This window comes from Haliotis rubra, unplaced genomic scaffold (assembly GCF_003918875.1).
Source record: "Haliotis rubra isolate DU_JTF1 unplaced genomic scaffold, ASM391887v1 Scf306, whole genome shotgun sequence".
Lineage (NCBI taxonomy): Eukaryota > Metazoa > Mollusca > Gastropoda > Lepetellida > Haliotidae > Haliotis > Haliotis rubra.
This window is the reverse complement of record NW_025766976.1, coordinates 42,793-57,266: the sequence shown is the minus strand read 5'-3', so window position 1 is coordinate 57,266 and position 14,474 is coordinate 42,793. Positions and strand designations below refer to the sequence as shown.

The following is a 14,474-nucleotide window of genomic DNA, read 5'->3' as shown; positions in this document are numbered from 1 at the left end:
GCAGTCAACCACCGTTGTGTTGAACATACGTTTGTGCCGAGGTGTGGTTTGGCCCCTGTGTATTCATCATGTTTCGGTTGTGTAGAACATCGGATAACTCGCTTCAGCTTCGACACAACGGTGAATACAAGCGAGTGGAATTTGAACTCTAATGATAGATAGTTAACATTCACTTTGGATTGACATCCGGCGTTCCCCAAAATACTTAATTACTGCAGAGGCCACCTGCAGAGATTTGTAATTGAACAGTGTGTATTTCTTAAGTCATCAAGTGCGAATGGGACATTCGAATAGTTGCGCCGCTAGCCTCTGAGCCACCGTGACATTAGCTTCTTGCGGACGTTCACGCCCACTCAGATCGGAATTTCTAGTTATTTTCAATACGGATGTTTGTAAGCTGGTGATGTTGTAAACTGTGTTTAGAGGCGGAAAGGAAATAAATAAATAAATAAATAAATAAATAAATAAATAAATAAATAAATAAATAAATAAATAAATAAATAAATAAATAAATAAATAAATAAATAAATAAATAAATAAATAAATAAATAAATAAATAATTAAATAAATAAATAAAATAAATAAATAACACCCTTGGTCGGTAGTTACTCTCATGAAATACAATGGGGTCATTTAGTATCTCTATCTAGCCACTATCTACGATAAAATGTATTTACAACATAGAAGGTTATCCGTATGTCGATAGATACGTAAGACATACCAATTATATTTTTTACTTATATCTTGTCATACCTAAATCCACTGCGAAAAATATAACCTAGATATCTAACGTAATGGGAAAGTAGGCCTTAGATATAGGTTTTCTCAGAAAGTATGCCCAGATGTCACTGAAATATATTTACGGACATGTTTCACACATATCTCTAGATACCAAACTTCTGTAGAGTAGACACTGATTTACTTTATATCTACTGTCATGATCTAGTATCACCTCTGAAAAAAACCCTACTAAAATAGTTTCAAATTCTAAAAATATTTCTTTTAAAATTTACATTATTTCTGACTGCTTCAAACTGTAGGAGGAAAAAGAAGAAAGAAAAAGTAATCATACTATTGACTTTGTATTTTATTCACGACTTGAATTCAGAAATTATTTATATAAATAGTGTAAACAGTAGAAGTAGGTGTATGGTATTGAGTGATGCAATCGTCAGTACGCATATAGTTAAGGCTACAGAAACTTTAGCAACAAAACCAGAAGTAGGATGAAACAGATTTGTAGATTATTCCTCGATATAGGAATGGCTGGAACGATCTAAGCTTCATGACGAAGGGTGTATAGTACACCCTTGAGTCTGTGCTATATTTCAGTGACGTCACTATGAGTTAAGTACTATTGTTTCCATGCTTCCAAGATGCATTTTACCAGGAAGCAGATATCTACATGCACTAAAGAAGAGAATATTTTATCTGTGGATGAAATGGACAAAATCGTCTATCGTACTGTTAAGTGTCTCTTCTCTAAAAGGTTAACAAACACGGACATGATGTTTCCATTCACAAATTTACTGAGAACAATTTATTCTTAGCGTGTACAAGTTGTATCCTGGTGTCTGGAGTGAGTGGGTTTAGCTTTACACCTCTTATAGTAACATTACAGCAATGTCACGGCGCGTGACGCCAGATTGGGCTTCACACATTGTACCCATGTGGAGAATCGAACTCAGGTCTTCGGCGTGACGAGCGAACGCTTTAACCATTCGGAAGCAATACAGGATAAATACTCAACCACCCCCTTGTTTCTGGAAGATTTTTACCTAGTGTTAGTTCAATTTATCGATGTGTGTATGGAAAGCTTCCATAGTTTCTATTTCATTTGAAATATAGTGAAATAACTGTGCTATCTGATCCTTTAAGAATCATATGCATGGATACCGTAACACAAGGCTTGGAAATATGCTATCGCATGCCCGTTTTGGAATAAGGGTGCCCCTTTTGCAATTTTGTAACATATCATTAAGGCGAACTTTGATGTGTCGTAGATACAGTTGTCTTTACGTATTTCTATTTATCGAATCTGTCGAACCTCAGGTAACTCAAAGTATTTATGTAGGCCTCTTAAACTTTGACTCAGTGGTGTTTGAGTGTAACTGACTCACAAACCTCCGGGGCGGTGGGGTAGTCCAGTGGTTAAAGCGTTTGCTCGTTACGCTGAAGACCCGGGTTCGATTCGTCACATGGGTACAATTTGTGAAGCCGATTTCTGGTGTCCCCCCGCCGTGATATTGCCGGAATATTGCTAAAAGTCGCGTAAAACTAAACTAATTTTGTCGCGCAGCCCTTTTGGGATCCTGGGGTCACTAGAAACAAATGATAATTAACACAGTACCCCTAGTCTGTGTTACCTCGTTCCTGAAACCATTTTACTCTCAATACATCAATAGTGATTATCATATCCGTTTTGCATAACATTGCGAGGGACAAGAGAAAAGGGCTTTATACATGCCATCTACTTGGGGAATCAGGCATGGCGAACGAACGTCCACTGCCTGAAATAATAGTACATAGTCGCATTAAGCCATTTACACGCAGTGTTATAAGAGGGCATAATATGTTCCATCCGGGGACACTCCATGTTCCCGCCAGCACTCCTGTTGGAACTACTTCCTCATCTTCATCGATGTTGTTGCGACGACTTTCCGATTGCGCAGGTACACATTCCACTTAAGTCAGAGTTGATTGACCTGAGCCCGTAGCGAGATCGACGCGGATGCGGTATGTAAATATCGTGAGTGAATATGGTTTTACGCCGCTTGTAGCAATACTCAAACAATATCACGGCAGGGGATACCAGACCTGGGTTTCATACATTGTAACCATGTGAGGAATCGAACCCGGGTCTTCGGCGTGACGAGCGGACGCTTTAACCATTCGGCTACCCCACCGCGCCAATAAATAGCGTGAAGCAATACGGGACACTGCAGAAATTCGCAATGATGATGATCGTTACTTGACGACTCTGTCTGCTAACCTGTTTAAAGACTGTGTCTACGACTGTGACTGCATATACAACGTGGCATGGTTTGTCCGGTCAACAAAGACGTTTATCATTTCAGAGTTGCGGCCCTCAGGCGAACCATAGAAGTCTATATAAGTTATCACATCGTGTCTCGGGAAATATTTCCCGAGACACGATGTGATAACGCATTTATCTAGCCGAATGTTTTAACTAAATCAAAAGAAAACAATACGCATCAATTTCATTCTCAGTTGTCGCAAAACGTTTCCTTGCTGTCATGTTGACACCAGCTGATAAATTGACCTCAATGCAGCGCACGTTACTAAAGGCTTGGCGATGCACGCTTTTCTCACTTCGCGTGGTCACCGAAGCGTCACGGGATGATACGACTTTTGTACTCCCTGCTCGCGGATCGTGACGGGTGTACATGGTATTTTATCAGAGTCACGTAAACTAATCAAAACTCGACATTTTTACATGAGGCTGGATAATAACCTTTGTTTGTTGTTCAACGGTCACTCGGCAATATTCCAGCTATATAGCAGCCTCTGTAAATAATCAAGTCTGGACCAGAGAATCCAGTGATTGACACCATGAGCATCGATCTGCGCAATTGGGATACGATAACGTGTGTCAACCGAATCAGCTAGCCTGACCACCTGTCCCGTTAGTCGCCTCTTAAGACAAGCATGGGTTACAGAAGACCAGTTCTAAACACGGGTTTCTGTGACGTTAAGGTCTATGATTTGTTTCCTCAGCATATTACAGACACGTTCTAATATGATCAAGGTGCTTATCAAACTCTTTGATGATGGACTCTCAATTCACTATCGTTTCATGGGCCATATATATCATAGGATGTTGTAATACTTTAAAGGGAACAGAATAACACACTTTAACCCAAGATAAAATATCAAAATAAATTGATCACTGAAACTGTAATTAGTATAGATACAGTAAAATACTGTTAAGCCGAACTTTGATGTGTCGAAGTTACAGTTATCTTTACGTATTTCTTTTTTATCGATTCTGTCGAACCTCAGGTAACTGAAAGTATTTATGTAGGCCTCTTAAACTTTGACTCAGTGGTGTTTTAGTGTAACTGATGGGTACAATGTGTGAAGCCCATTTCTAGTGTCCCCGCCGTGATACTGCTGGAATATTGCTAAAAGCGGCGTAAAACTAAACTAACTCACTCACGAGTGTAACTGACTCACAAACCTCCTGGGCGGTGGGATAGCCTAGTGGTTAAAGCGTTTGCTCGTTACGCTGAATACCCGGGTTCAAATCGTCACATCGGTACATTTCTGGTTCCCCTGCCGTGATATTGCTGGAACATTGCTAAAAGCGGCGTAAAACCATACTCACTTACTCACAAACCTCCCTTGGGGATTATGAGTGTTAACCCCCTGGCTGCCGAGTTTTTTTTCAGGCGCACATTTTCATACGCTTTGAAAAGTGAACGTTGTGCGAGAATTGCTCTCGCGTGGTCCTGGATCTACGTAAGGCTATAAAATTACACAGAAATGTAGAATATTAAATTTCCTATCCGTTGGTATAAATATAAGTGCAACTACCTTGGCGGTTTGAGAAATAGACCTTGCTAAATGTTGTCCAAATTTTTGTTATGTGTTAAAAAACAGTAAATTTCTCCGCTTTTTATCCCGCACCGATAAAAGCACTGTGCTACGAATTTTTTAATGGGGCATGTTTACGGAAAGTGTGAGCGAAGAAAATACAGCCTGATATCTGAACGACATAAGTGTATATGAATTGGGTTTATCTGCTTGTGCATAACGTTATACGCTCAACATTAAAAATGACTCGCAATAAATGTCAAAAATGTATTTTCTTCTATGACGTCAAACGACGACAGAGAGGTCATACACGTATAATTATAAGGGGGCATAACTCCGTTATGCGTAACACTAGGTCAATGTAACTCAGATCACTTGGCGAAAATGTGTTGTGGATACGGACGCTATATTTTCGTTATTTTATATTCATGGTGAACCTCACTATTCCAATTCAAAGTTCCCCAATGTGAACGGATGCGCTTTGGTAGTTTCACAATTTATAAGAAAAGATGACAACGTATTACATGTGAAAGCACGTAATAGCGATTTGAATGGCCCTATCCGATATATAAGTTAGTTCTTAGATTCCCATATTCTCCTGTTTGTGTAGATGTAATTTGACTAATTTTGCATCGTTATTACCAGAATACTAGCCATATCTTCAAATGTAACGAAATTGCTGAAAATAATACAACATTTTAGTTGACGTCATCGCTTGTTTTGTGCATTTTGCGACGTTGGAAAACGACGACATTGGTATTCTGATTAGTATATATCTCACTTAATTTCCATTAATTGTATAAAAGGTCTAGACTTCTATGTCAGAATTTAACACCCTTTAGACAAAACATAAAATGAATGATTTTCTTTTAAATAGTGTCCTGAATATATCAACAATTAGACAGTTTGACAGCGTATCTTATTGTGACCAACACGCGCACCTGTTTGGCATCAATTTAACGTAAATAAAAATAATATTTCACAACACCTGAAAATTTTGTTTGGGATAAGAATTTTGTTTGTTTATGATTATGAACCTATTTCTCTTCATACGTATGCAATGAAAGATGCATAAAGATAGCTTTTTATATATGGAACTATATATTAGAATATGGATATAAGATTTGTGCGAATTAACACATGAGATGGTATATATATTTTTCAACAATTTTCCTATAAGTAGTTAGAGTTTGATATCCTGTCATCACAATATTATTTAATCGAATATGAATTGAATATATTATCGAAAACAATGATAGAGAATCATTAAACGTTGCCAACAAACGCGCACCTTGCCGATCTATATGCATCATTCTTTTGTCTATAAAACGACACACAATTATGCAATGAACAAGACAATTCCTTTAAATATGTGTGCATGTACATTTCATACCATATATAAATCATTGTCATTAATATTATCAGTTTTGCATATAAGGTTGAATTATATCACCGTTCATTAACCTGTTCATATGAAATTGCAATATTAGTCCAAATAAATTGAATATTGTACATGATAAGAACTAAAGTAATTGCAGTTATGGCTACGTTTGATCTTCTAACACTTGTGTAAAGGTTTATAAATATGTCAATTTCTTATGTAAATATGATTCAAACAATCAAAAACTTTCAAAGAATTAAACACGGTAAACCCTACATACCTGCATGATATGATATTGAACAAGGCTAAATGTAGATACTGAAGTCAGTTTCATGAAAAAGTATCCGAAATATCCGCAAAATATACATCATAATACTGACAGTGTAATCGGAAGGATATGGCGATTGTGTTTACTCTTGTTCAACCGACCTTCACCTCAAAGAAATTGCCTAATATGTACAACAATGTTGACGTATGACATCACTACCGCTGACCGATTTCTTACAAAATGGCGGCTTTGCTGACAAGGGTACACAGGATTTTGTGAGGACCCTTCCACTGATTTAGGGATCGTTTGTACATAAATCTGAGATGTAAGTAATCAGAATGATTCTGACTATCTGTGTATTGTTATATGTTTTAACGTTTTCACTATACGTAAGAGAAAAGGACAGAAATGCAGATAATTACCGTTGTCGTTCGGCGTGATTTGGCGTCAGTCATGGCGTCACGCTGCACGGAAACTTTGACAATTTCTTATGAATTATCAAATCATTGCATTGTATCTATTTATAATTTCCTATTTCTTGCTACGATACTCTTTCCATGTATATTCTAAAGGTATTGAGCCATTGCAAGTAATGAATAGACGGATGAATGTTGAAAAATTTCAGAAAATGCTACGCAGTGTAAAATCGGAATTTGTCTTTGTTTACATTTCAGACTAACGCAGTCTTTCAAGCACAGCGTTCGTTTTCACACCCAATATGTTTCGTCTCATTTTATCTAGACAGTTATTATTGGTGAAACAGACCATTTGCAATTTGATTCTAAAATGTATGGGGAATTCAGTGATGCATTTTTCGAAGCTGATTATGAAATATACGTGATGTAATAGGCGTCTCAATACCGGCCTTCGCGAAACGTGATTTTGTAAACACTATCCAATATGGCGGAAAGCGCTCTACGGTGTTCGTGTAAGTGCATTTTCGAAAACATCCCAACCGATTCTAGATTCATCGGCAACGTTTCAGAATTATAATTAGCGAAATCATGTAAAACTGATATCAGTGATCATAAATATGTTATTTTTGAAATTCAATACTCACAGTAATTATCCGATTTTCACATTTCAAAACATACAGCAAATAACGCTGTGAATCGCGATTTCATACTGTGTCAAAAAATGTCGCCATTTTCGATGAAGCCTATTTTGTAAGGTCATTTTCAGCACTTGAGCTTTGTCTAAAATAATAGTGGATGGTATCAAGAAACAGGAAATTTCCCGCAGAATTCGAAACTGTGAAGTGTATTTGTGTGCGTGGGATATTTTGATTTTTATTCGACTTCAAATTGAGGGTTGAAGGGGAAGGACATATATGTCCCTGTGGCATCCAGGGGGTTAAACTTCTTTTTAATTTCTCTCACAACGTTTCGAGACCATTCCAGGTCCCTTCATCAGGTGAACTGGCAGTTAGGACTATGACGTCGTCACTGTGACGTCATTACTGAGTTATGACGTCACAATGCAAGTGACATCACAGTACACTAGGGAGAGTACTGTATAAGTGAGTTAGTTACATAATGATGAAATTCATGCTAAATAATAGAGTTGAAAGTTGAATTGTCAATACACAACAACTGCTAATTACACAAAGGTTACTTGATAGCAGGCTTTCCAAAAAGAATAGTAGACTCGTTTTTTCTTGTATCTAAAGTTCATCTAAAGTTCATCAAAAGTTAATCAAGAGGTCCCACGCACTTGGCAGGTATACACCTTGATCACGATTAATTGCTGGTTTATGTCTCCTTATCTCGACAGCTTCCTGTAGTTTTCTCCGACGCCAGTCATTGTTATTTCTCGAAATCACCCTAATATCATTCCACATGATTACATGACTTGGGTTATTTGCCTTGTGCTCCGATATAGCTGACTTATCATTTTGTTTGCATACTGATGACTTGTGTTCAGCAACCCGGGTGTTAATGGGCCTGAGAGTCTCGCCAATATATTGATCGCCACAGCTGCATGGTATTTGGTATACACATCCTCTAGGGTTGGGGCTTCCATTGCAAGATCCTCTACCATTTGCCCGGAGGAGTGTCTTAATTGCTGTACCGCTAGAGAAAGTTATATCAAAGCCCGCTTTGCTCTTGATTAGTCGGGCTATTTGATGGCTGACTGGTCCCACGTAGGGTATTGTGATCCTGATCGGGGATGGTTCAGGCTTGAGGCGCGGTTCTGATACTTCAAGCGTTTTGGTGATAGTCCTGGAGACAAGAAGCCCCAACCCTAGAGGATGTGTATACCAAATACCATGCAGCTGTGGCGATCAATATATTGGCGAGACTCTCAGGCCCATTAACACCCGGGTTGCTGAACACAAGTCATCAGTATGCAAACAAAATGATAAGTCAGCTATATCGGAGCACAAGGCAAATAACCCAAGTCATGTAATCATGTGGAATGATATTAGGGTGATTTCGAGAAATAACAATGACTGGCGTCGGAGAAAACTACAGGAAGCTGTCGAGATAAGGAGACATAAACCAGCAATTAATCGTGATCAAGGTGTATACCTGCCAAGTGCGTGGGACCTCTTGATTAACTTTTGATGAACTTTAGATGAACTTTAGATACAAGAAAAACGAGTCTACTATTCTTTTGGAAAGCCTGCTATCAAGTAACCTTTGTGTAATTAGCAGTTGTTGTGTATTGACAATTCAACTTTCAACTCTATTATTTAGCATGAATTTCATCATTATGTAACTAACTCACTTATACAGTACTCTCCCTAGTGTACTGTGATGTCACTTGCATTGTGACGTCATAACTCAGTAATGACGTCATAGTGACGACGTCATAGTCCTAACTGCCAGTTCACCTGATGAAGGGACCTGGAATGGTCTCGAAACGTTGTGAGAGAAATTAAAAGAAGTTTAATCCATAAAAATATCTTGGACATCAATGTACAACTTCTAAATGCCACTGAAAGATATCAACCACTAGTTTAAACCTTGTCCAGAGTCGATTATACAACGGACGCTCGAATATTGCTGAACGCATCGGCAACATGATAATACACAAGGTAATACTTTGCTAGAAGTATCAACCACTAGTTTATCTTGTCCAGAGTCGATTGTACAACGGACGCTCGAATATTGCTGAACGCATCGGCAACATGATAATACACATTGTAATACTTTGCTAGAAGTATCAACCACTAGTTTATCTTGTCCAGAGTCGATTATACAACGGACGCTCGAATATTGCTGAACGCATCGGCAACATGATAATACACATTGTAATACTTTGCTAGTAGTATCAACCACTAGTTTATCTCGTCCAGCAAGTCCAAACATTGATTACACAACAGTCTCGTTTCTGACTAGGTTCCGTCCTATTGCGCAACTTAGTACAATAACCAGTCCAGAATTTTGAGACCAATTCATTCAACTGGATACATAAATATTAATTAGACTAAGTATTATTTGATACATCTAACCACTTGTATATTGCGACACTACGCTCCTTCTAATCCTTGCAAACACGTCGTGCAGCGTGCTCTGTCGTACAGCGTGCTCTGACAAACGGAAATCTGGAAATCGTTTTAGTTAAGGTCATGCTGCCTACACCTCGCCATAAAATATAGAAATACATGTACTATGTTATTAAAGTTTGAAATTAAAATTAACTTGTTAATACCATTTTCTTATGAAACAAGGAATTGGAATTCAGTGTAACCATAGTTGTTTGCTGTGTCTATTTTCACTTTCACACGAGAAAATTCGAATCGGCTGAAAAGTAGGTCATTGTCAGAATAGGTTAATGAGACTCATGTTTCGGTTTGGTCGATTACACAACGGACGCTCGAATATTGCTGAACGCAGCGTTGAAGAAAAACACGAAAATCACGGCGGGAGAAGTGTGTCAACAAGTAAATCAAACGTTAGTAAAATCCTTCCTGGACAGGCAAGAAGTTTAGGAATATTTGATAAACCAGATGGCCTTGTTGGTTGGTTGTTGTTTAACGCCACACTCAGCAATATTCCAGCTATATGGCGGCAGTCTGTAAATAATCGCGCCTGGACCAGACAGTGATCAACAGAATGAGCATCGATCTACACAACTTGGATACGATGACATGTGTCAACCAAGTCAGCGAGCCTGATCACCCGATCTCATTAGTCGCCTCTAACGACACGCATGCAGATGACCTAGATTCACTGGTTTAATAATGTGTGACTTAATTAAATTAAATGCAAGTATATTAAAAGTATAACAACATTTCAAAAGCAGATGTAAGTGGACTTCAGGAGTCCAGGTAGGATGTTCCCATCTCACTGCCAGCACATATATCCTGCTCGGCAACGTTTCTTTCCTAATTTATGAAAGAGAGTGAGTTTAGTTTTACGCCGCTTTTAGCCAATTCCAGCAATATCACGGCGGGGGACACCAGAAATGGGCTTCACACATTAAAATCATGTGGAGAATCGAACCCGGGTTCTTCGGCGTGACGAGCGAACGCTTTAACCACTGGACTACCCACCGCCCTGTGAAAAAGAACAACAGAAGTGCTGTCTGTAGTCACGCACACTCAAGCTGGTCACTCTCTCCACTCGACCCAGGAGATAGTCTGACTGACTAAGAGTGTGCATTACGTACACTCAAACTATGTCATGTTGAAATCGCGGTTGCCTCGAAGTAAGAGTGGTGTTCCTTTTCTAGTTATCATTTTTCGGATACATCGAAGTATTTACTTGGTATTTGAACTTCAATACAGCGGTGTTTAACTGTAATGTCGTGGTATAAAGGGGATAAATATGTTACTTGTAGATCCAACAACACTTAATTCAAGTTTGAATCTCAATGTCGGTCTCATGCATCAAATGATACGTATTTCTTCTGAATCATTTTTATCGACTTATTTTCACTCATTCATAACTTTCGCTTGGGGCGTGGTCCTGCTTTAAAACTGACATATTCGATAATCGAAATATATCATTTGTAAATTTTCTTCTAAATTTAAAAAAAATCGATGAATGTAAACACAGAAAACTAACGAATTCCATGTTAGGTCGAAGCCAGAAAGCCAGAAAATAATTATATACATTAATAAACTATTGGTGAAAACAAGTTTAGTCTTTCCATAAACATGTCTTGGTCGTTTAAACGTATTTTTACGTTTCAATGAAACCTTCAATAAACTCGAAACAGTCACACGACTGTGGTTCTGGTTAGCCTGAGACTCGGTAAACACAGCGTAAGGGGAACACAAGGTATCCTAGTGGTCCAAGCGGTCATTTGTCAATCCCAACATGGTTAGAATGTATCAAGCCTAATCCTGTCTGGAACATTGCTGAAAAAGACTTAAACTAATTCTCACTGCGCCGTGAATATAATGATAATTTATAAGAACTTCTACCATGACTTCAGTAAATACTGGATTGTGATTGGTTAATTAAAGTCATTCCGAGGTATATGATCACATGATATACCTCTGATTTTCCAACACAGTATGTATTTTTTTTAAATCTTAATAACGCGGTTATGGTAGAATGGAGATAAACATATTGTGTTGGATAGTCAGAGGTATATAACGAAATTATAATAGTTCTAAATTTGATTTAAAAGCGAACGTGAATAAATCAATAAATGAATAAATTTAGATACAGAAATTAACGAATTCCATGAGTTGGTCGAAGACAGAAAGTCAGAAAATAATTATAAACTTAAATAGATTATTGGTGAAAACAAGTTCAGTCTTTCCATAAACGTGCCTTGGTTGTTTAGAAGTATTTTTTACATTTCAATGAAACATTCTTTATGAAAAGGCTTTATTTCTTTGTAAATTCGAAACAGTCACTAGACTGTGGTTCTGATTAGCCTGGGTCTCGGTAGCACCAGGACTTCAGTAAAATACTGGATAGTGATTGGTTAAGTCATTCAGCGGTATATAATAACGCTATATACCTCTGATTTTCCAACACAGCATGATTTAAAAAAAAATCTTAATAACGCGGTTATGGTAGAATGGAGATAAACATACTGTGTTGGACAACAGAGATATATAACGAAATTATAATAGTTCTAAATTTGAATTAATACCGAACGCGAAACGTAAGGTTTTAAATAAAAGAAATTAAAGCTATTATAATGTAAGAGCTATTATAATTTCTCCGACACAGTATGTTTATCTCCTAATCAAAAGTGTGTGTAGAAGAGAATACTTTCGTAAAGTACTTTCTCAATATAAAGCATTGGCTATGTTCGTACCTACCGGGTAACTGTTTCTCTGTCAAGCAAGTTACGATGTATTCCGTTCTTCAAAGGTAATCACACCTCCACGTTCACCGCACGTGTATGCTTCGTTTAAGACATGTGTACTATATACATAGTACGAATAAAAAAGCACCTAATATAAATATAGGGGTGCGTTTAACCAAAACGAAGATTACACCGGTTGCCCTTTGTCGTCCATATAAGGACATGCTAATAACCACTTTCACGGATCTGGAATGCTGAAGCACGTAATACCCGGATACGTACAGCGTTACACCCGTTACGGTTCAACACTGAATAATTTCCACTCCTAAACATTTTCTAGTATGGCCAGGTAGTAGACATTAGTCATGGGCGGGTGATGGCGCGTTGTCATGGAGACACGAGAGGTAAATGTGACGGAACAATGACACAGGTGTCGCAATGCATATTTGGGCGTTTACGTGTGTATGCGCACTTGATGAGATTTTGCGCACTTTATGGCATTCACGATTGACATCGATCCCTTATAAATTCATGTAATTAAAATATTTTAGCAAGCTCGACAATCGCACATGAAGGGAGGAGTTTTGATTGAAGCCAATCCTCGGTGATAAGTAGAGTCTCATTTGTCCGGACCCGGGAACACGCCTTCCGTGGGGGTTATTGAGGTTAGGGACAAATGTGGAGTCCCCATGGGTACATGTGAACAGACAGATACACAACTTCACATACACGAATCGTGAATCAGTGGTGATGGTTTCACTGTGGTGGTGAATACAAACCCTACTCTCGTCACAGTTTGAGTACTTTTTGATTGTTTGAAATCTGTTTGTGTGGTGTGTGTTTTAAGTTTTGCTGTTATATTGTGGGTTTAAGTAGCGTTTGGGATTTCAGTGGAGCCATGGTGTCCGGATGACGGGGGTCACCCTGAAGATAGCCTTCATTCGTCACAGTTTTAGTATTTGTTGGTTGTTCGAAATCTGTTTGTGTTTTGAAGTGTTATTGTTATGTTGTTGGTTTAAACAGTGTAGGGTACTTCAGTGGAGCCATGGTGTCCGGATGACGGGGGTCACCCTGAAGATAGCCTTCATTCGTCACAGTTTTAGTACTTGTTGGTTGTTCGAAATCTGTTTGTGTTTTGAAGTGTTATTGTTATGTTGTTGGTTTAAACAGTGTAGGGTACTTCAGTGGAGCCATGGTGTCCGGATGACGGGGGTCACCCTGAAGATAGCCTTCATTCGTCACAGTTTTAGTACTTGTTGGTTGTTCGAAATCTGTTTGTGTTTTTTAGTGTTATTGTTATGTTGTTGGTTTAAACAGCTCAGGGTATTTCAACGGAGCCATGGTGTCCGGATGATCGTGATTTCACTCTATAGATAGTCTACATTCCTCACACCTTTGTGACATCGCCACCAATCCTACGCCCAACCTTACAATTATTTCCCGCATATCTGAGTACTTTTAGTAATATTTATTGTCATGACAATCAGAATATCAATATCAACTCTCAGCTTATCAAGAGTGGATAACAAAAACACTTCAACTATAAAGGGATGAGGCAGTCAGACACGCTAGCTCGGTTGATATGATAATTATTGTATCCAAGTTGCGAATATGGACGCTCGTAATGTCAATCACTGTACTGAACAGATACATGTGTGGGGAAACAATTGGATTCGTAATTACCATTGTACTGTACAAAGACTTCCCCACACTTGTATATATATCAACAAAGAAAATTAAGGACAACCCCAATTTTCCATTTTAAAATATTTAAGAGTTCATATTATGATCCATATCACACTTGATATATTGGATATTGGGGTGGTCCATAACTGTTTTCGTTGAGTATATATTATTAGTAGTATAGGATATTTATATAGCCCACATATCCATACAATTAGTGCATGCTCAAGGTGCTGGTATTTTTCCCTCGATCTTTGGATGTCAATCTCAACGGCACATCATGTTATCAATCTCAACTCCCTGGGGAGTATACAACTCTTGCAGCCATTAGGCGCACCGAGTTATTGTGGCTTTCTCATCCTAACG

The 14,474-nt window shown here is 38.2% G+C and overlaps 1 protein-coding gene across 1 annotated transcript in view; it reads right to left on the bottom strand.

Moving 5' to 3' along the window:
* The window catches only part of LOC124282890 (cytochrome P450 3A6-like), a 50,418-nt gene extending 37,907 nt beyond the window's left edge, over positions 1-12,511 (bottom strand). The window contains exon 1 of the mRNA XM_046718924.1: positions 12,439-12,511. The gene's annotated coding sequence lies outside the window, so the exon portion shown is untranslated. The remainder of the gene's footprint in view (positions 1-12,438) is intronic.
* Positions 12,512-14,474: the final 1,963 nt, after the last annotated feature.